A 23,501-nucleotide genomic window follows, 5' to 3' on the forward strand; every position below is an offset into this window, starting at 1 on the left:
TGATGCCCTGGCGTGAATCCTAGACTGAACTATCTAGAACATAAATGGATACTCGATGTAATCAAATGTATAAGAAGACATGCGTTTTCATCAACAATCATTTAGATCCTATTTATATGAAAGTTTGATCACAATGTGGAGGGGTCACATTTAGCCCGTACCGCCCGTACTTTGTTCATTATCGCACTTATAAGATATTCTACCGCCAAAAAGCAATACATAGTATTGTTGTATTCCACTTTGAAGGGTGAGTGAGCCAGGGTAACAGGCACAAGGGACATAACATCTTAGTTTCCAAGTTTAGTTGCAGAGCCAATGTCGTTGGCGATCACTTACCAGAGAAGGCAAATTTGCCTGGTCACCTAGTTTACCTAGCCTATATCCTGAAAAATATTACACTGTCAGAAGAATTGAAAGAGACAATATAACCTAAGCTAACACCGTCCCCCAACAAACGCTTGAGTGGAGCCATGGGCCGAAACTATAATAACTAATTGTGATTTATGTTAATTGCTTTCCAAATGTGCTTTGAAATATGAACTAATTTATTTAATGCGATAATTAATTTTCGATAATTTAAGCTTATTACAATTATTGAATAGAGGTAATCGTGTCAATAGTTTTCATTTATAATAAAAAATTTCACGTGAGATTTCACGGCTCGGCGTCACGGCTGGGGTAAGACCTTTGCTCTTAAGATTATTTTACAAAACCGGTCGATGAAGCTTGATAGAACACATGTGGCAAAATCATTTATGAATATTCTCAAGGTATTTTTTTTGTCACGGAGCACGAGATGAATTATAAACACGAATTAGGAATAATGTACGGTACGGTGCTCATCTAGATTTGAAACTAAAACCTTCGATAAAAATCCACGTGTTTTTCCCACGGGTTCATCGCCTTCCAATATAAATTCAATGGATTTTCAAGTATGTAGAACACTTATTAAGCTTGTTTGCCTATTAGTCAACTATATAGACATTTGTTTGTGTTGTTAATTCGTTATTTGACTTGATCTATTCTAGCGGTTTCGCGATCTATCATACATCAACAACAACAGCCTGTAAATTCCCACTGCTGGGCTAAAGGCCTCCTCGCCCTTTGAGGAGAAGGTTTGGAACATATTCCACCACGCTGTTCCAATGCGGGTTGGTGGAATACAAATGTGGTAGAATTTCTATGAAATTTGTCACATGCAGGTTTCCTCACGATGTTTTCCGTCACCACTGAGCACGAGATGAATTATAAAGACAAATTAAGCACATGAATCAGCGGTGCTTGCCTGGATTTGAACCCGCAAACATCGATTAAGATGCACGCGTTCTTACCACTGAGCCATCTCGACTCTCTTGTATCATACGCCATTCCCTTATGTGACGCATATCTGTGGAGTATCTACCAACACTTGAACTGATCAAGCTTTAACAGTTGGAAACATCATCCATGTCCATCTATTTCTATTCAAGCTTTTAGAGGGCTAGAGGTTCTCTCCTAGAGATTACTTGCTTCATACTTTTGTTGGAGTTTGGTCATTGGAAGTGTGTGTACTTTGGAATACGTAAAGCCGTCGGTACTGCGCCTGAACTTTTTCCAATAGTGTTAGATTTGCAGGCTCATTGGATTATAAGAGTAAGGGATTAGAGAGTACATTTTTGTTTATTTAAACGCTTAAGAAGTATATTAAGTCCTGCGTTGTTGGTTGGATTCTCTAGAGATTGGCATTCGTAATCAAAATTGGTTTTGAAGACATAATGGCAATTCTGAGGCTCCAAAGTTCATGAGTTCTATGTTCTATCTGACATTTGTCACTAGAGCTCCGTCATCCGTTCAGCTGCCGATGACTTCTGTTCTCCTATGGATATCCTATTTTCTCATTAGTAAGTAACAGCCTGTAAATTTCCCACAGCTGGGCTAAGGCCTCCTCTTCGACTAAGGAGAGAGTTTGGAACATGTTCCAGCGCTGTTCCAATGCGGGTTGGTTGAATGCACATGTGGCAGAATTTCGATGAAATTAGTCACATGCAGGTTTCCTCACGATGTTTTCCTTCACCGCCGAGCATGAGATGAATTCTAAACACAAATGAAGCACATATATATAGCGGTGCTTACCTAGATTTATTAATCATCAGTTAAGATGCATGCGTTCTAACCACTGAGCCATCTCAGCTCTTTTTCTCATTAGATGATGTTACGTATGATAGCTTTTTCCGTTTTATCTGAGACAAATTGAGGTAAAAAGATACAAAAAGTATATATATTAGAAAAACGGACAAGAATAATAGATAAGTCGTGGTATTCACATGTGATTTGGTTTTAATTTGTTATTCCATTGGACACCACAAATAAATTTCACGATTAAAATAATGTTCGGTGCACCTAATTGCAAACAGTTCAGCGTGTTCTGTTAAAACACGTTGGCGAACACAAACAACAAGTAACAATGCAAATATTTAAAACGAGCTTTCGAAAATGCAGCCTTTGACAATCACTCACAAGTTAGCTTGTGACTACTCGAACGTGAAATAAAACTCATTTATAATCGACTTCAAAAAAGGAGGTTATCGATACGGTTGTATTTTTTCTAATGTTTTGCCTCGTTTTTTTAACCAAATTTTTAGTATTGAAATATAGAATCACTTCGAGATATAAGTTATTTTTTTTATTCATATTTTATTTTTACTGCCTTATCAATTGATACCTTCTAGCGTAATTAAAAATAAGAGCACGTGATGCATTGTCTCCACGGCTTGTGTTTACTTTTTGGCGCGTAGTTTGGGTACGTCGCACGGTCCTAGGTCATATGTTTTATAGATGATAAAAATCGTGGCGTTTATACCTGTGAACTTCCAAGCAGGATATATTAATTTAAATAATTGTATTCAACTAACTTGACTTTACAGCGTTGAAATGCAGTCTGCATTATGGGTAGCTTTGTGCCGGGTACGAACCAGGAGAGACTATTTTAAATTTGGCTATGTATAACGATTGTATATTATATTCAATTATTATTGTACTTGACTTTGTATTTTTTAAATGTTGAAAAATAATAACTACTAAATTTAACTTGCCGGTTCTTCTCAGTAGAATCTACTTTCCGAACCGGTGGTAGTTTCACTTAATTATAAAATGACGATTCAAAAGTGCTTGTAAAAGCCTACTTGAATAAAGTTTATTTTGATTTTGATTTTTGTACCCCACACTAAAATGGTTATACATTTTGTATGATTAAATAATGCTTTGTCTTCTCCATTTAAATTTAATATTACTGATGAAAGCAAGAGATCCGATTTCTATGTTATAATGAGCTTTATTTACACGAAATCCTGTGCTAATATAATTCAAATTCGCCCAATAAAACGTCAATTCTTGATTACAGCCAGATTCAGATTCTAGTTAGCAACGACAGGTATATGTAATGAGACTTCAAAGCCGGTTTTAACATACGCTTTGTGCTGAAGTAATCCTCTTACATGTAATATATTACTTTCCAAAAGTTTTATGATAGACCATATATTTTTTAAAACGATTAAATGTTGCCAGATTTTAAGTAGCTATATTAGCATTGTTATTTTTTTTTCCTAACTTAATAATAAAATATACATTATTATATTGGTATTATTGGAATGTAGTTGTATGTTGTTTATTGTTATACTTAAATATAAATATTATAACGTTGTAGGTTTTATCTCCTCTCTTATCTGCAATTACCTGTTTTCTTTCTAAGCTTCTATCACGAAAGGTTGTCGGTGAGAGATTGCTGCTAAAATCGCTTTTGTGCAACAATTTGTAAAATATTCATATTTTTGGTCTTTCTATAAATAGTGTTTATTAGACAGATTAGATTTATAGACACTGGAGTCCGAATTCAAATAAACAAAAACTTGCTTTACTATACATTGTTTCGTTGCCATTAGTGGTTAGTAAGTGAATAAAAAACAAAAGAAGATCACAGAACATTCGAATTTATACATTACGTTTTCTTTTTAAATATTGTAAAAAAGGTTTTATATATTGTAAAATAATGTTCATTAAAATTAAATTAATTTAGATGTTTATATAATACAGATATTATTAATAAAAATCGTAGGCGCGAACAAATAGTTATAATTTTTTTACAAGCATATCGTATTCATTATTTCTCATATTCAATTGTATGTCTATGTAATATATTTTTATCGATACTGGCGCGAAATAGATATTAACAATTCCTTACATAACCGATGTTTATCAATCTTGGCGAACAAAAGTTCTTGTGCTTTGTAATTTTACTCACCCTTCAAATAATACCAAGTATACCGTTTGCTGTAGAATAAATGATGAGTGGGTGGTACTAGTCGTGCTTGTAGAAAGCCCTACCACCACATAATGTATAAAGCAGCCGTACTTAATTTGAAACAAAAAGAAAACTCTGCTATTTGTTATAGTAAAGTTTATTTAGAAATCTACTGAATAAAAGAACAAGCACACGTTGATTATCACACACCGAGCTGATAGACAATTCGAGTAACAAATTGTCACTTTATCGCAATCAAATCGAAAAGTAGGGGAGGGTGGGGGAATTGCGGACCCAGGGTAAATACGGACTTACAAGTATCTACTCATTCTCTCATCTATGATGTATCTACTCAGTCTCTTTGATTTAAAAATACTCTGTAACAAGTGAGCTCATGGGAACTGCACTGCAGGAAGTTCTTCTAAAGGCTTGTGTTTTTTGTCTATGATTTGGACCTAGTCCGTAAATACCCTATGCTGTCCGTAATTAACCCAGGGTCAGTCCGAATTTACCCCAAGCGCTACGGCTTATTACGGACAGGAAAGGTTTCGTTTTTGCTAAAAATATTCTATTTGTTGATTGATCTCGTTAATTAAGTATAATTGTTTTTGTAGATGTATTACAAAAGATTAATAATTAATAAAGACAGACTGATTATTACTAATAGTACGAATGTTGTGCGTTATTTCCCTTCAGCATCCATCCTTCCATAATCGTCGCCGTTTAGGGTCGCTGCGGCCGCACGAGCCACTGCCCACAACCACAGAAAGTTGCCACTGGCATATTTCCTTTAGTACTCAAACATTTTATAAGGTTTCGCCACAGGGTTGTCAGTTGTCAGACGGTGAAGGCGTCAATCGGTGAGTAGACGGCGAATGCTTGTGTGGTGACCCTTACCCGTTTTTCTATTCTTGTAACACAGCGATCAAGTTGCGGCTTCGTTGGATTTGGATCGGGAACGTATCGTACCGTTATAAATAGAATAGATGTTTCCATCAATACATGATTAAATGTTTTAAAGGTCGACTGACTTTGATGTTAGGTTTTCTATAAAATCTACATTTAAAGCTGACTTTATTTAACTTTCTTTTTTTAATGCATCACATACATTATTCTGACCGCAATGTAAGTAGCTAAAGCACTTGTGTTTTGGAAAATCAGAAATAACGACAGTACCACAAACACATCCCAAGACAAGAGACTAACGAACTTTTTCTACATCGAATCGGCCGGGAAATGAACCTGGGACCTCGGAGTGGCGTAGCCATGAAAACTAGTACACACACTACTTGACAACAGAGGTCATTTATGGTGAAAAACCAAACGGTACTTGTAAAACTTTGATTTCGAATTTTAAATGTCTTCAAGAAAGTTGAAGTCGCAAGTAATTTAATGATAATTTTAGTAAATTTCAGTACGTCTGATTGACTTTTATATTGAATTTCTGAAATCGAAAACAAAGTTCAGTTACAAGAAACTCCTAAACATCTAACTAAGCAAAGGGTTCCTCTTGCAAATAGATTTTGAAGTACCGGTTTTTTAACGATGTATGTTAGAGATTTTTTGTTTTCTGTTGCGGTAACATAAAACCGATTAAAAGGGGTGACTCGCCAGATGTCGCGGTGTTTCCTTCCGCTAGGGATGTCGATATTGTCAGCAATTTGGTACTATTTGCCCGCTGTTCGATTTTTATATGTTAGAATGTACTCGTACATTGCGAACCCTCGTTGACTTAATATTTAGTTTAATATTGTAAATCTTACTATCTTGTAAATAATGATTAAATTTTTTACAAGATAGTAAGATCTTTTTTATTATATAGGTTTGCGGACGAGCATATGGCCACCTGAAAGCCCTACCACCAAGTAAAAAAACTAGTATAATCGAATAAAATATAATTTCATTTGTAAAGTCATTCATAATAAAGTACACAAACCAAGCACGGCTGGTTAGGTATGATATACACACACGGGCACTCATCATAATTATTATATTCTACCGTCAAATATCAAAATACAATTGTTGTGTTTCAGTGTGAAGGGTGAGTGAGCTAGTGTAACTAAAAGCAAAGTCACAAAAGATTCTAGTTTCCATGGTCGGTGGTGACCACTTACTATAAGGTGGGCCATTTGTCCGTCCGCCTGCGTATGTAATAAAAATATCTTGATATTTGCTAGTTTAAGATGTTATTAATAAGTCGAAATTTTCTAAAAGTATTAGTAAGATTAGATATCTTACTATTTTTGTTTATACACTTTTCATGTTGTTTTTTCTCTAATTTCGTACAATTATTACCACTTAGCTTAATATCAAATGCATCTCTGGGTATTTATTAATTTGAGGCTTTAGCCCAATTATGGGCTAAATTACATGTTGTTACTTTATTATTTTAGTTTTCATCATAACATATAAGCATTTTATATTTAATCTTTAGTTTTTTTTTATTTTTACATGGCTTTATACGGCTTATTAGTTTAATTAGTTATTTATTGAAAACTTTTGAAAATATATTTATACCGACGGTATGACAATGTGCAATACTAACTTAGAAGTTATCATCAGTAAATCGTCTCTTAGCCAGAACGCATAGAATATCTAAATCAACGCAATCGAAATATATTATGCCGTTAAAGCCATTTATGTCGCAATTCTCATACATTTGCAGAGCGAATCAAAACCTATATGATACTGTCAGATGACCTAGTATCCTCAAATTTGTCGAGATATAATATATTGTAACACAAGCATAGGAAAAAAAATCGAGTCGTAAGTTTGTTGTAACATCATTGTCTATATGTATGTTGGTTTGGAACCCTCCGCGCGAGTTCGAATCGTCATTTCATGGGTACGCCACTCCGAGGTCCCGGTTTCGATCCCCGGACGAGTCGATGTAGAAAAATTTCTTTAGTTCTCTATATTGTCTTGGGTTGTTTTTGTGGTATCGTCGTCCCGTCATGACATACGGAGCCGAAACGTGGACACTCACGACAAGGCTGGTCCACCAGTTTAAAGTCGCTCAGCGTGCTATGGAAAGGGCTATGCTTGGCGTTTCTCTGACCGATATCATCAGAAATGAGGTGACCCGTCTGGATGCGAGTAGCCGGAGAAAGACCAGAGTGGCGTGCACTTGGACAGGCCTATGTCCTATGTATGGACAAAAACGGGCTGATGGTGTGTATGTGACGTGATGTCGTTACTTAACCATAACACAAGTGCTTTAGCTACTTACGTTGCCCTATATTTTTTTATTTAGTGTCTAAACTATAGGCACGAATAAGTAGCAAGCATTTTTCAACGATTTATTGTTGTTTGAGAAATCACGCGGTTTATATATCGAGCAATAAATTCGAACAAAGAACTCTAGACTTAGGGTAATAAAGGCAACATGTTGCGGCGTGTGGGTGAGATACTAGCTTATATATCATTCCTTACTCTGGACATATAATTCATCTCACTTCATCGCTGAAGTTTGATAAGGATGCGTGATTTCATTCTTGTTATTGAGCATCGGTTTCATTATAGAATAAGCCCGTACACAGGGGCTACTTCTACTACGTCTCAAAAAAAAAATACAAAAAAAAATACTTTATTCAAGTATTTACAAGCACATTTCAATCGTCTATATAGATGTCAATCAAAAACTATCGAAACAATAATTCTGACAATATTACACTAGAAAGTACATATGTACGAAATGAGATCGTTTTGGAATGGAAAAGTCATTTTAGAGATTTTTGCAATTGTGACGATGTCGTTCTGGATGAGCGAAGTATTAATTCCACGCTTTTTTATCGTTTCAATATTGTATTGAATAAGTAATATGACACCTTAACCAAAATGAGAATAAAAAAATTAAATCATTAATTTTTAAAATTAGGACTTATTACCTGCAAGGTAAGTAACAATTTAATTGTGTTAATATAACTTCTTATGTTTATTGATGAAATAGAGTGACAACAAAGTCTATTATCTTATTGGTAGAATCAACATTTCAAATCGTACTACCACACTTTGTGTGTGGTGGTTTTTTTATGCTATAGGTTAGCGGACGAGCATATATCACCTGATGGTAAGTGGCCACAACCATAGATATCATCGCCAATGCTCCACTAACCTTGGGAACTGATATGTTATGTCCGTTGTGTCTGTTACACTGGCTTACTCAGCCTTCAAATCGGAACACAATATTAAGTAATGTTGTTAGGCTGTAGAATGTCTGATGAGTGGCTGGTACCTTCCCAGGTGGGCTTGCACAAAGCCCTACAACCAAGAATTATTTTGATGTACGTTATTATCAACATTATCTATCGAATAATTTCTTTTTATTTTTCACTGTTTGTATCTACGAAATTGTACTACATCAGAAACAATGTTTTGAAACGTTCCCTTTTAGTACACAGTAGATGTTCTATAATTATTCATTCTATGACAACGTTGTATAAAGTCGATTCTGTATTCAAAGTTGGTTTTTGTTCGAATACAAAAAGTTATAATAATATTTTTGCCTTATTTAATAGTACTTTCTCATTACTGTTATTCACTTTGACCTTGAACACACCAATGAATATTGTGCCAAACGACGGAAAAGTTTGAGAAGCAATGTCGTCTTTGTCCCCTCTGTCAAGCATGCGATTGTTTTTAAATAGGTATATACTATTAATACTCATAATTGTATAAATATAAATAAATATGAGACAACATCACATACATTACTCTGATCGCAATGTAAGTAGCTGAAGCACTTGTGTTATGGAAATCAGATGTAACGACGGTACCACAAACACCCAGACCCAAGACAACATAGAAAACTAATGGTAATCTACATCGACTCGGCCGGGAATCTGACCCGGGACCTCAGAGTGGCGTACCCATGAAAACCGGTGTACACACCACTCGACCACGGAGGTCGTCAAATAGATATAGATAGTCGGTGTATAGATATAGAGATACTGATAGAGACGTATGGAAGGAGAAGACATGCTGCGCCGACCTCAAATAAATTGGATTAAGGGTATGATCATGCTGATTAATTTTATCTCTGATTTACTGATGGCAAGGAGAGAACTAAACGACAGTTCTTTAATGTGTAGTCACTGGCTCTACACCGCTACGAGCTAGAGGCGAGATGGCCAAGTGGTTACATGACATTATAGTATGTGGCGTTGTGTGTATTAATATATATACATACATTTATGTTCAGAACTACAATATGAATCCAAAGGAATCGAATCCCAAGGTTCGCGGCTTCGCATTTAAGCGGTTGGTCATCAGGTTTTATACATAAAAAAATAGCCTATGTGTTTTACGTATAATTTCACAGAGAGCTTGCAATCTCTCAATATTCATAATAATATCACAATAATAAAATTTCTCGGTAATATATACGTATAAATCAAAAAAGGCTTAAATTTAACATATATAGTTACAAAATTTTGGTATTGTATACTTGCGACTTCACACGAGTGCAGTTTATTCATTATATAAATAATTAAAAATAAAATAAAATGACTTCAATTAGAAACAGCTAGAGAATCTACTTGACCGACGTTAATGAACTTACACTGTTCCGTTAGTTGAAGTGTACCTAACTTAAATAAAAATGATCAATACGACTTTAAGTTTTTGAAAAATTCGCGGCCTTACCGCCTGGCCACGGGAAATTCGCGGACGCGAATATTCGCGCGATGCGAACGGCGAAGCGACTTGCGAATGAAATAAACGTATAGTAATGTACATGCTTCGCCGGTCGCACCTCGCGAAATTTCGCGTCGGCGAATTTCCCGTGGCCAGACGGTAACATTCAAAAACATACACTTATGAAATTAATGACACGTGCTTGGAAGGCCTAAAATGGATCATTTTACTCAAATATAATTAAATTGTAACAATGTTACATACACGCATGTCCAACTGAGAATCTCCTTTTTTTAGAAGTCGTTTAAAAAATAATATATATAATGATAATGATATATAAATAATTTATACCCTCTAGCACTCACGCGTAATGTAGCTTTTTAACAATGAAAACACTTTTAGTATTGTATAATTAGTTCTGGAAATTAATTTTGTAATATAAGAACTAGCGCGCACTCGTAACTTTTGTCACGGTGACTGTTTCGTCACTCTTGTCGAGTCCATGAATATGTATGGAGGTGCGCGCACGATGTGATATTTTTTGATGGTAAGTGGTCACCATCACCCATATACAATAACGCTGTAAAAAATATTAACTATTCCTTACATCGTCAATGTGCAACCAACCTTGGGAACTAAGACGCTATGTCCTTTGTGCCCGTAGTTACACTGGCTCACTCCATCTTTTGTCTGCATCTGTACATATTCACGGACTTGACAAGAGTGACAAAACAGTCACCGTGACAAAAGTTAGTAGTGCGCGCTAGTTCTTTGTCTATACCAATATTATCAATTATGCATCGTTTCGTCGCATATACTCGTAAGTCTAAACCATTAATATGAATAAGCTAAATTTTAATTGTTGTTGACATTTCTGAAGGTGTGAATTATAATACTATTAAGCTAGAGATGATGATGATGAGCTGAGATGGCTCAGTGGTAGAACTCGTGCATCTTAACCGATGATTTCGGGTTCAAATCCAGGCAAGCACCACAATATATATGTGCTTAATCTGTGTTTATAATTCTCGTGCTCCGCGGTGAAGGAAAACATCGTGAGGAAACCTGCGTGCGTCTAATTTCATCGAAATTCTGTCACATGTGCATTCCACCAACCCGCATTGGAACAGCGTGGTGGAATATGTTCCAAAAACCCTCTCCTTAATGGGAGAGGAGGTCTTAATTCATCATCAAAATTTAGCAGACAGGTTCCTACGAGGTTGTAGACATCTGTTAAGAACGGATTAATCCCTAAAATATCCTAAATCCTATGATTTTTAGGTAAGGGATTTGAAATTACTTGGTGGTATGACTTTGTGCAAACCCGCCTGGGTAGGTACCACCCATTCATCAGATATTCTACCGCTAAACAATAGTACGCAGTTCCTGTTTGAAGAGTGAATGAGCCAGTGTAACTACAGGCACAAGGGACATAGCATCTTAGTTCCCAAGGTTGATGGCGCATTGACGATGTAAGGAATAGTTAATATTTCTTACAGCGTCATTGTCTATGGGTGATGGTGACCACTTACCATCAGGTGGCCCATATGCTCGTCCGCCAACGTATTCGATAAAATAAATTAGAAAATATTTAAAATGTATCGCTCTCTGGATATGGTTGATGTGTATTAAAATTGTATCTTCAGAAATCAACAACTTTTTGGGGTTGAAACTAGAAATGATGTATGTATGAAAGTTTAATTTTATCTTGTCTCTTAATTAATAGTTATACAAAGGGGTTACTACTTCATTTGTCTGTATAAGCTATAACTATGCAAGTTAAGGATATGAACCTAAAACAAACAACTCAATTAGGGAATACTAACTATTGCTATCCGGATTCTATTGAGGGCACAATTTGATCTGTCCAGCATATTGCGTCGGCCCCGCACGTCGGGACCTAAAGCCTTGGACACATGATTAAAAGAATTATAACAACATATTAACGAATATTAATAACGATTATTGATAAATAGCTCTTAGTATTTTAAGTCCAATATTCAAAGAGAGAAAATCGAATGTAAGAACAGTTTTAAAAGTCATTTGTTTGCAATGATATTTCGACTTTTAATTGAGTTCATTATATTAAACATTCTGCGTTAAATTTTCAAACATTTTGTCATCGTAATTAAATGATCATTTCCATTGTTATTGATATTATCCTATCACAGCTATTGTTTGTCCAAGAAAACAATCTTATAAACGAGTTGCAGTACAAAAGACCGCTAATGAGTCTGCCATTTTGAAATTGAATTTTTGCGACTTAAAAAGGTTTCTTCACTCCCAATTTCAGTGATCAATTTTCTACCCTAATCGTGGATGAACAATGGGGAATGACCTTAAGTTCGCTCGGGCGCATGCGCACGGCACCCCTGGCTAAGCTGTCATGGCCGCTCAGTTCTCGTATCGACGCCAAGCGGTCGCGCGCATTTTCCCACCGCTTATACCTACCGCTTCCAGTCATTAACAGTTTTACGCATTAAAAAACAAAACAGTTTGTGTATCTGTGTTATTGTGACGGTTTTTCGGAAGTGATTAGTTCTTTCAGGACATCGAACGCCTGTGTTAACCGGTTTCAGCCGGATATAACCACTTAGAACAAGCCGTAAGTAGTCCAAAGCAGTTGTTCAATCAAGACACACGTATTTTTAGGTTCGTCCTTTTTTTCAGGGGATTCTTTGAACGTTGAATTGGTTAATTTTACGTGGATTGGAAAACTATTTATTATAAATTAATTATGAATGAAATGAAAATAGCATAAAATTGTGAAAAAATAAACATCAAAATTACCTATTTTGTTTTTTAAGGAAGGTTTTTTATGAATTAAGATTAAGATTTATTAGTATTCGAATTCATTTGAAAAACATAACTTTTCATTAGTTATTAAACGAATAATCTATTTTTGTTAAAAATTTTATTATATAAAATTAAACTTGTATTAAGATTTTGAAAATAGTTGTGTTAGACATTTTATATAATTTTTGTGTAACCTTTATGACAATGACATATTATACTAACATTCTCAGCTTCATACATGTATAGCTAATTTAGATTATATATTTTTTTTTAATTTAAAATTAAAAGAATTAAAGTTGAAATTTATGATATAATTATTTTATATTTCTAGAAAGTACTATTAGGTAATTTTCTTTCACCAATAGTCACAGTAAAACAATGCTTTAACTACAAACGATTTCAAGCGCGGCAAAATATTGATTTTAGAAGGCTTATGAGCTTTTAGACTTTACTTGATACATAAATAATTATAAGTTAGCGACTTGCTTCGATCCAGACATTTTCCATTAGGATTTTTTCATGAAAATGATTATTACTACGGAATTCTTCCAAGCTACTTTTTTTTTAATATTAATATGTAATAATATAAAATAAAAGTAGTCATTCATTGTATTATTAAGGGTTTTTTAATTATGAAAAAAATATTAAACGATTTATTGTAAGTATACTAATATGATTTATACAAAATATAATTCTAAAAAAATGTTAATATAGTTGTAAAGTACATTATATAGTTGTACACTACAACCCGAATCTGTAGCCTAGTTGTAGGTAGCCTTACAATTTAAAAGACCTGGTCAATTATCTCGTAAATTAACCTCCAGTAAAGAAATTTTGACATGATCTGAACCGTACGCTGGAATGTAGAAAAGTTAGATCATTAGTATGACGTTTACAGATTCCAATCTTAACTCTTAACTTATTTACATTTTAATTAATTACAACTAGTTGAGTAAATGGTCTTGTAAAATAATATATAAAACAATAGTAGTAAGGAGGCTTTTAGTTTTTTTTTTATGATATTTCTATGAACAGACTTTTTAAGGCGTTTGATGGTATTCCTTCGGGTGTGATGTTTGGTCCAAATTAAAAAAAAAACTCTTATGTCATTCCGTAAACATAACACTAAATCATGAGGCTATGTACAAGTCATAATGACATAAGTGTCTTATTTACCCAGATTTTTGACAGACGTTCTTGACCAACTTAAAAAATATTCAATAAACATAAAAATCCCTCTAAATCCCAATTTTTCATACAAAATTTGTAAGAAAAATATCCTCTACGATTCGCGCGCCATTTATATTGATAATACGTTAGAATCCTTTACGTTTATATCAATAAAAATTTAATGACGTTTCGAATTAATTGGATGGATACGATATTATTTAAACGTATATATAACATGTATAGATAATATCTTTCTAGATGATTGGTTAATGGAGATAGAGGTCAAGACACTCTGAAAAGCACTCTAAGCTATCTTTGAACATTTGGATTAAAATTAAGATCACTGAATCTCGAGACACTTTGATGTCACAATAATGCGTAAAGTACATATTCACGGTAAAATGGAAAACGCTAATCACTATTTATTAAATTAATACTTTAGAATTCGATTGACAATCTCTGTGGTCGAATAGTTTGGTTAATGTTAATGGATACGCCATTCCGAGGTCCCGGGTTCAATTCCCAGCCGATTCGATGTAGAATAAGCGCATTGGTTTTTCTATGTTGTCTTGGGTCTGGGTGTTTGTGGTGCCGTCGTTACTTCTGATTTTCCATAACACAAGTGCTTTAGCTACTTATATTGAGATCAGAGTAAAGTATGCGCTGTTGTCTAATATTTATTATTGTGATTTACTTGTTTTAAATGGATCTAATGCTAAGTGATCAGTACTACCTATATATGTTGACATAGTCAGATTTTTTTATTATTCCTTAGATTGCCAATGCCAAACCTTGAAAACTAAAGGATTAACGCAAGGGATTTTGTCTGTAGCACAAACTGACTACCTGTTAAGTTAATAAAAACAAGTTTTCAAGGTATTGCTGCTTGTCGGTTGAATGTAGGGGGGGTACCCACCCAAAAGCCTAGCATTTAGCCTTATCGTCAAGTAATTGTTTTGAGAACTTGGACATATTTTTATTATTCGTTTTTTAAAACACATTTCCAAACTCACTAGCTCTGCCAAACAGTCTTATACCATTACTGTATCGCTAAACAATAGCTCTCTTATACTGCCTTTGCTTATAATTTTGAATAGGTTCAATGACCTTTTGAGTATTATAAATTAACCTATTTCAACAAAAGAACACTACAACACAAAGGAACCGCGGCTTAACACGAGTTGATAATTTTAATAATAACTACCTGTAAATTTCCCACAACTGGGCTAAGGTCTCTTCTCCATTTGGGGTGAAGCTTAGAAGCATATTTCAATACAGTGGATAAACAAGGTGCTGAATTTCTTTGAAATTATACAGAAGCACATGAAAATTCAGTAGTCTGGATTTGCACTCATAATCATCGGTTATGATGCACGCGTTCTAAGTACTGGGCTATCTCGGCACTTACATTAAACGAGCTGACACATAGCAAAAAATATATTCAATAAATTTCAGTCAAAAACTAAACTCGTTCAATCATTATTACAGAAAATCGTCTACATTTTGAGAGTAACAGAATACCCTTGTTTACCCTTTAACCGAGAATGGATAACCTCATTTGTCTAGTAACTTATTTCGGGCATAGACGTATGTCTTGATTGTGAAATTAAATCTGCTCATTGTAGTTACAAAAATTTTACTACTAATCTATGTTATTAATAGTATAAATGGGGAAGTAACTCTGTATGTCTGTCGCTCGTTCATGGTTAAACCGCTGAAGCAAATTTGATTAAATTTGGTACGAAACAAAATTGAGCTCCAAGAAAGTATATAGCCTCCTTTTTTCACCTAACACGTGACAACCAACACCCAAAAACACAAGCCAAGTTTTTGGCGGCTACTACTCATATATAGGAATACTTTTGAATATGTTTAAAAGACACCCATTACTTATTGTTTCTAATGGACTTTAAATAATAATAATAATTTATTTATTTAAGCATCCTTTTGAACAAAAACAAGATGTGAACGATAATAACTGCGATAGTATAAAACTGTGGTGCAGTTATGTACGCCCGCCAACAAAGCGACATTGCTCTATTAATTAAGACACTTAAATTGCACATATTTGTAACAATATATGAATACAAAAAAGTAAAGAAAAATAAAACACCAAAACACTAAAGAATTTTGAATTAAACGATTACAAGATGTAAAAAAAAATACTAAAATCACCAAATAAAGAATAAAATGAAAGTCATCAATAAATAGTAACATCGATTTAGCCAAAACAATTTTAAGAAATAAGTTATATTAATCAATCAGATAATATATTTATTTTTTCCTAATCTTGTCTGGCAAAAAACCGGCTTCCAACTTAGCGTTTATTACTTACGTGAAATAAACAAAAATCTGGCACATGTACCTCGTATCCAATCCGCACAGCTAGCGTGCAGCATTGTGGAAATCGTTCAAAGCATTCTCTTTTTAATAGGAGCGGTCTTTGGTCAGAGTATGACAGTCACAAGCTGTTATTGTTAGCCGACTTCAAAGTTCGACGATATTTTGTTTGAGTGAATTTTCAGTAACATCTTGTTGTTATTTGTCTTTTTTGAAAATTATAGTTACAACAATGTTGTCTGGCATGACTTTTTGTTTAAAATATATAAGTAATGTACCTGAGATCGAATTAAATAAAAATAATAAATTCAATGAATCATTGAACGCAATATTTACTGGTGATGTATTCCGATTTAAAGGATGAGTGAGCCAGTGTAACAACTGGTACAAGGGACATACCATCTTAGTTCCCAAGGTAAGCGTTTCATTGGGGATGTAAGGAATAATTAATATTACTTACAGCACCATGGTCTATGGGTGATAGTGATGTTATCATCAGGTACATCAAAGTATACTTTTCAGATTGCATGTAGACATTCAGTCAGTAATATTGAACACGTAGATTTTTTGGTATGGAAATGAAATAACCTTTATATGAAACTTCAGAATATTCTTCTTAAGTCAATACCTTTAAAATAGCTATACCCTTTAGCAGAATACAGGTCCTAGTTTATCTCGCTATTATCCTAGTGTCGTTGAAACTAAATTCCTCTCTGAGGCTATATTCAGTGAAGGCTACCGCAAATTTATTCATTGGAACGGACAACATCCTGCATTTTCTGCAAGCCCAGTTTTTACCACACGAACGAAAATTCTATATCGAACTTACACATTGTATATTTAACATTCGTTTTATTTACCAATTTTTATTCGAATGCCCAGTTCATTTATGTAAATTTACGATTGTATTTTGTATATGAGATATATAAAGCACAAAAACAACAACAGCCTGTAAATTCCCACTGCTGGGCTAAGGCCTCCTCTCCCTTTGAGGAGAAGGTTTGGAACATATTCCATCACGCTGTTCCAAAGCGGGTTGGTGGAATACACATGTGGCAGAATTTCTATGAAATTTGTCACATGCAGATTTCCTTACGATGTTTTCCTTCACCGCTGAGCACGAGATGAATTATAAAGACAAATTAAGCACATGAATCAGCGGTAATTGCCTGGGTTTGAAAACCAATTATCGGTTAAGATGCACGCGTTCTAACCACTGGGCCATCTCGACTCATATATAAAACATTATTAGCAAATTAATGTTGATGTTAAATGATTTGTAGTTAATGTTCATTTGTTTTATGTACGATATTGAATTCAATATAAATTATAATACGTGTATTTTCATTCGTACATATTCGTACGATGCTATATTTCATTTAATATTTAATCTGTTGATTTGCGTTTGAAAGAATTACATATAATTGTGCTAATATATAATAGGTGTATTTTTACTGATAAAAATAAAAAGGAGTAATGGAATACCTACTACGTTTTACTGAATACTTACTATCGCATTTGATGATAATAAAATAATTCAATAAAATTTTAAGTGAAATAAATACACATACATATTGTTAAGTTGCAATTTTATGCTTAGCGATTAAGTGTTTAGTAAACGCGCCACGTACACACCAGGGAGAAGAGTGGCGAAGAGGGGGTGTAACGGCGTAGGAGAGCGCCATGTCGCTTTCCGTTGCGGTATGCGAGTCGAACTTACCCCCAAGTTGCGCCATAGATGTTTCACATTGAATATTTCAAACCATTGAAGCATGATTTATTACTCATTTAAAAGGCAATGTTGGAATTATTTAGACGTGTATAAAATGGCTTTTAATAAAGTTTGATTATAATTAATATTATAAAGTCACTTGGTGATAGGGGTACGTGCAAACCCGTCTGGGTCGGTACCACCCACTCATCAGATATTCTAGCACCAAACAAGAGAACTGTGTAACTACAGGCACATGGCAATAACATCTTAGTTCCCAATATTGGTAGTGCATTGGCGATGTAAGGAATGATTAAAATTTCTTACAGCGCCATTGTCTATGGGAGGTAGTGACTACTTACCATCAGTTGGCCCATATGCCCGTACCTACACTATAAAAAAATCATCGTTTCTGATGCGCACCGCTAATATCTGGAATACTGGCCTCAATATTCTAAAACATCTACAATAAGAGATTAAGTTAGGAGAAAAACAACAGCTATAATTTCTTAAGACATGTGACTCCAAACTGCCAATGGAATATTTATATAAAACTCAATAATAAATTTGGTTAGATCGCGTGCATTTTAACCGATGATTTCGGGTTCAAATCCAGTCAAGCACTACTATATAAATGTGCTTAATTTGAGTTTATAATTCATGTCGTGCTCGGCGGTGAAGGAAAACCTTGTGAGGAATCCTGCGTGTCTCTAATTTAATTGAAATTCTGTGTCCACATGTGCATTCTACCAACCCGCATTGGAACAGCATGGTGGAATATGTTCCAAACCCTCTCCTCAATAGGAGAGGAGGCTTTAGTCCTTAGCAGTGGGAAATTTATAAGCTGTTACTTTACTTTATTTTACTCAATAATAAATGAAAATGGACACTGTACTCAATGTACTATAACGCTAGTGACATTTATCTTAAGATTAAACCTGTACATAACTTCACCGTGTGTCACACTCAGGACTTGACATTATTAAGATATGGCTGAACTTCGCTGATCGATAACGAATAGACTTAAATACTTCCTAAATTCCGTTAACTTCTCCGATTTCGCTTTACTTACCCTTTCATTTCGTGAATTGAACGTTTAATAACTTAAGGCTTTACTTAAATAAGTTATTAGTTAAATAACTCGTCTTCTTCCTCCGAGTATAAAATCAATAATGATAGAAAGAGAGGAAGTGTGTAACTAAACACCCACTTGAAGGAGCATGTTTTTAAACGACTAAAAATAAACGACGATTACTTTTTAAAAGGTTGGAGAAGTTTGCCATCTGATCGGCAATGAACAATAAATGTTAATAATCCTGGACATCACCAATGTGCCTCAAAACTTAGGGCTAAGATGTTTATTCCTTATGCCTGTAGTTACACTGGCTCACTCACCCTTCAAATTGGAATAAAACAATTCTTAATATTGTTGTTTGATGGTAGAATATAGAATGCGTGGTACTTACCCAGACGGGCTTACATGAAGCCCACCAGGTATTTTCGAGGATGGTTATACGTTTCCTCAATTTAGAGATGTATGATTATATCTATTTTTTGGACGAAACTTATTTGTAATATTCTATTACAAATTCAAGGTAACATGACACTACTCAGAATTCTAACTAATATTATATACGTGAAAGTTATTTTTTTATAAATTTAAGTTGTGTTGTCTTCATTACGTTACCTGTCAAAAATTAAGTACAGTAGTACCCGTGTGTCCCAAACACGAGGGCGTAGTCGGGAAAAAACTATAAAGACACAATTTGGTTACATAAATTCACTACCGATCACAAAATGCACAGACAGCACATCCCGATCATTGGGCTTATTTCGTATCCTCAATCAAATCAATCAGATCGATGGCGCCACTTGCCGAGTACAGACGTTAAAGCAGAGCTCCGTAAAATAAAATTCTTTATTTGTAGTTAAAGTATATAAAAGTTACAGTGCCAGTCATTAGAAACTTCCTCGAACTAGTAGTGATTGAAATTAATAGTGTTCATGGTGAAAATACCCAGTGATCAGTATAGCAGACCATTTTATGGATGATATAAAGATAATATTAATATTGCATATATTACAATTGAATAAGAAAACTACACTATCGTGCAAAAAATAGTGCTAACAATTTGCCACATGTGTTAAAATTAATTGATCAACGGTTTGGACTCAAACTACCCCAAACTGATAGACCTGAGTTCAATCCTCATCGGAAACGAAACAATATTTTTCACTATAAATATTTATTTTTAAAACGATAATTATAAATAATTTTTATGAATAAATTATCGTTTTAAAAATAAATAATTTATTTTTAAAACGATAATTTATTCATAAAAATGTCTAATTCAACGACATACGCAATATGTGCAGGTTGTAGAAACAAATTACCACAGAATCAATTTCTTACTTGCACTAATTGCAAAGCGAAGTATGATATCGAATGTGGCAATATACCTCTAAGTCAGTTTAAACTAATGGATTTACATCAAAAAAATAGCTGGAAGTGCCCTGAATGTTTAAATAAACAGCCAAAGACGGGAAATATGCATACACCAATCAGATCAATCGCACTATTCGACGATGTTAGTAAACCTTCCACCGAAACGCAGGATGTTACTTATGTTACTAAACGTAAAAAGTTTAGTAAGTCGCCTCAATACTCCACGCCTCAATACAATATCGAAAGTGTAGACCTGACAGAATGTAAGTTACGTAATATTATTCAACAAGAGTTGGCTTCCACAATTCAAAACTTAGTAACAACTCATCTTAACACTATTAATGATCAAATAAGAGGATTTTGCGCATCAATAAACTTTATAAACACTCAGTATGAAGAAATGAAAGCAAAATTTGAAGAAAAATCTAAAATAGTGGACGAATTAAAAAGGGAAAACGAAAATCTTAAATCTTCGGTTAAGGACATTACATCCAGATTAAATGTAGTTGTACAATTAGGTAAAACTATTAACAATCCTCTGAAAGTGGATGAAATACAGCATGTTACCAGAGTCGCGCAGTTTAATAAGAACAGAGAGAAACCACGATCAGTTATTGTAAAACTGCAAAGCTCAAGACATCGTGATGCCTTTCTGGCGGCTGTTACACAGTTCAACAAAAAGAATCCTAAAGAAAAATTAAACTCACATCACCTAGGAATAGGGGGAACTTCCAAACCGATATATGTTTCTGAACATTTAACCCCAGCGAATAAATCGCTTCACGCAGCAGCACGTATTAAAGCTAAAGAAATGAATTATCGCTTCACTTGGACAAGAAATGGGAAAATTTTCGTCCGTAAGGATGAATTTAGTCAAGCTAAGCTTATTAAAAATGAAGACAGTCTTAAACTAATTAATTAAACTCATTAAGTATATTAATGTTATGGTGGTTGGTTGACACAATGTTAGACATATACTATCAAAATGTAAGAGATTTGAGAACAAAAACGAACGATGTGTTTAAAAACATTCTCAATACGCATTATAAAGTTATTGTTTTTACCGAAACATGGTTGAACCCATCAATTTCGAGTAACGAATTATTTGACTCACGCTATGTAGTATACAGAAAGGATCGTTTATGTTCTCAAACCTCAAAAAAGGACGGAGGAGGTTTATTGGTCGCTGTTTCGCGGGATGTTTCGTCATGTAGGGTCACTAATTGGGAGACTGAAGATGAAAACATGTGGATTGTATTAGATATTAATAGTAATCAAATTGTTAAAAAAATCGCTTTTTGTATTGTATACTTACCACCACCTGTAAAAGTAGAAAGTGCCAAGAAGTTATTTGATCATATTGACATTGTAACAAATCAGGTTGAAGATGTAATTATAATAGGGGATTTTAATATGGGTTTTATTGAATGGAACACTGGGGCTGATTTTTCTTACATGGTTCCTTCCAATTATAATAACCCACTCGGATATTCATTAATTGATTTCTTATCTACTAACGATCTACACCAATACAATAATATTAAAAATAGTGATAACAGACTCTTGGACCTGATAATTAGTAATATGTCTAATATAACTGTCTCTAGGCCTCTTGAGTTACTAAGTAAACTGGATACATATCATCCTAATCTACTAATAAATGTTTCGTACCCTCTAATAACATACCTTCGCCCCAAACAATGTATAAAATACAATTTTGTAAATGCTGACTATGTAAAAATTGTAAATGAATTAAGAAATATAGAATGGGCCAAAAAATTTTCCAACTGTGAAAGTGTCAATGCCAAGGTTGAGATTTTTTACAGCATATTGTATGAAATTATAGAGCGACTAGTACCTAATGGGAAATTACGAAACCTAAAATATCCTACTTGGTTTAAGAATAATCTCACTAAGCTGATCAAAGAAAAGGAGAGGTTACGTCTCAGATATCGTAAATATAGCAATCCTAGAGATAAACTTGAATTTGAAATTTTGCGTAATCGCTGTCATAGGTTATTTGATAATTGTTATAATAAACACAAAAGAAATGTTGAACAAAATATTTCTAGGAATCCAACTTTGTTTTGGAATTTTAATAAAAGCAAACGAAATTTAAATCCATTATTGCCTTCATCTATGTCTTTGGAAAATAAAAGTACTAACTCGGGAATAGAAATCGCTAATCTTTTTGCTTGTCATTTTTCATCCGTTTACCCTGAAGAAACAGTAGCTATGAACAAGAGAAATCAGAATAATTTGGATAACACTAATATAACAACCATTACTAAAATAATATTTAGTGAAGCTGAGGTTGCAAAAAAAATTAAATCTCTAGATCTATCTAAAGGCGCCGGTCCTGACGGTATTCCTCCACTCTTAATTAAAAGATGCAGCTCCGCGTTAGTACTGCCGTTGACAATAATTTTTAACTCTTCCATGAAAAGTGGTATTTTCCCTGACGAGTGGAAGAAAGCTCGAATAATACCAATATACAAAAAAGGTGATCGTTCAGATATTAAGAATTACCGTCCAATCTCAATACTGTCGTGCTTCTCCAAATTGTTTGAGAGCCTTGTCTATCCCATACTTAATAATCATTTTAAAAATATTTTTACACGTTCACAGCACGGGTTTAGAAATGGGTCATCTATTGCAACAAATTTAACTATTTTTACATCAGATCTGGCTTTGGCAATAGATAAGGGTGATGAAATTGATTGTATATACACCGATTTTAGCAACGCGTTTGATAAAGTGAATCACCAAATACTCATTAACAAGCTGTATCAGTATGGCCTTGGCAGTTCCTTGATTAACTGGTTTCAATCATATTTAACGCAGAGACCACTTACAGTTTCGGTCACTGGTTTTGACTCCGAGATTTACTTTGCCAAAAGCGGGGTGCCGCAGGGCTCACATTTGGGTCCTCTTTTATTTCTCGTTTTCATCAACGACATAACCAAATATATTAAACATTGTAAATATTCTCTTTATGCAGATGATCTTAAAATTTACAAAACAGTAAAATCGAATAAGGACATAAACTTAATACAGAATGATATTAACAGTATTAACGAATGGTGTTGTTCTAATAATATGACTCTTAACGTCAGCAAATGTTTTCA

The 23,501-nt window shown here is 34.1% G+C and overlaps 1 protein-coding gene across 1 annotated transcript in view; it reads left to right on the forward strand.

Moving 5' to 3' along the window:
- The first annotated feature begins 12,323 nt into the window (after window positions 1-12,323).
- The window catches only part of LOC124539347 (pikachurin-like), a 229,330-nt gene continuing 218,152 nt past the window's right edge, over window positions 12,324-23,501 (forward strand). Inside the window, exon 1 of the mRNA XM_047116718.1 lies at window positions 12,324-12,515. The gene's annotated coding sequence lies outside the window, so the exon portion shown is untranslated. The remainder of the gene's footprint in view (window positions 12,516-23,501) is intronic.

This window comes from Vanessa cardui, chromosome 22 (genome assembly GCF_905220365.1).
Source record: "Vanessa cardui chromosome 22, ilVanCard2.1, whole genome shotgun sequence".
NCBI lineage: Eukaryota > Metazoa > Arthropoda > Insecta > Lepidoptera > Nymphalidae > Vanessa > Vanessa cardui.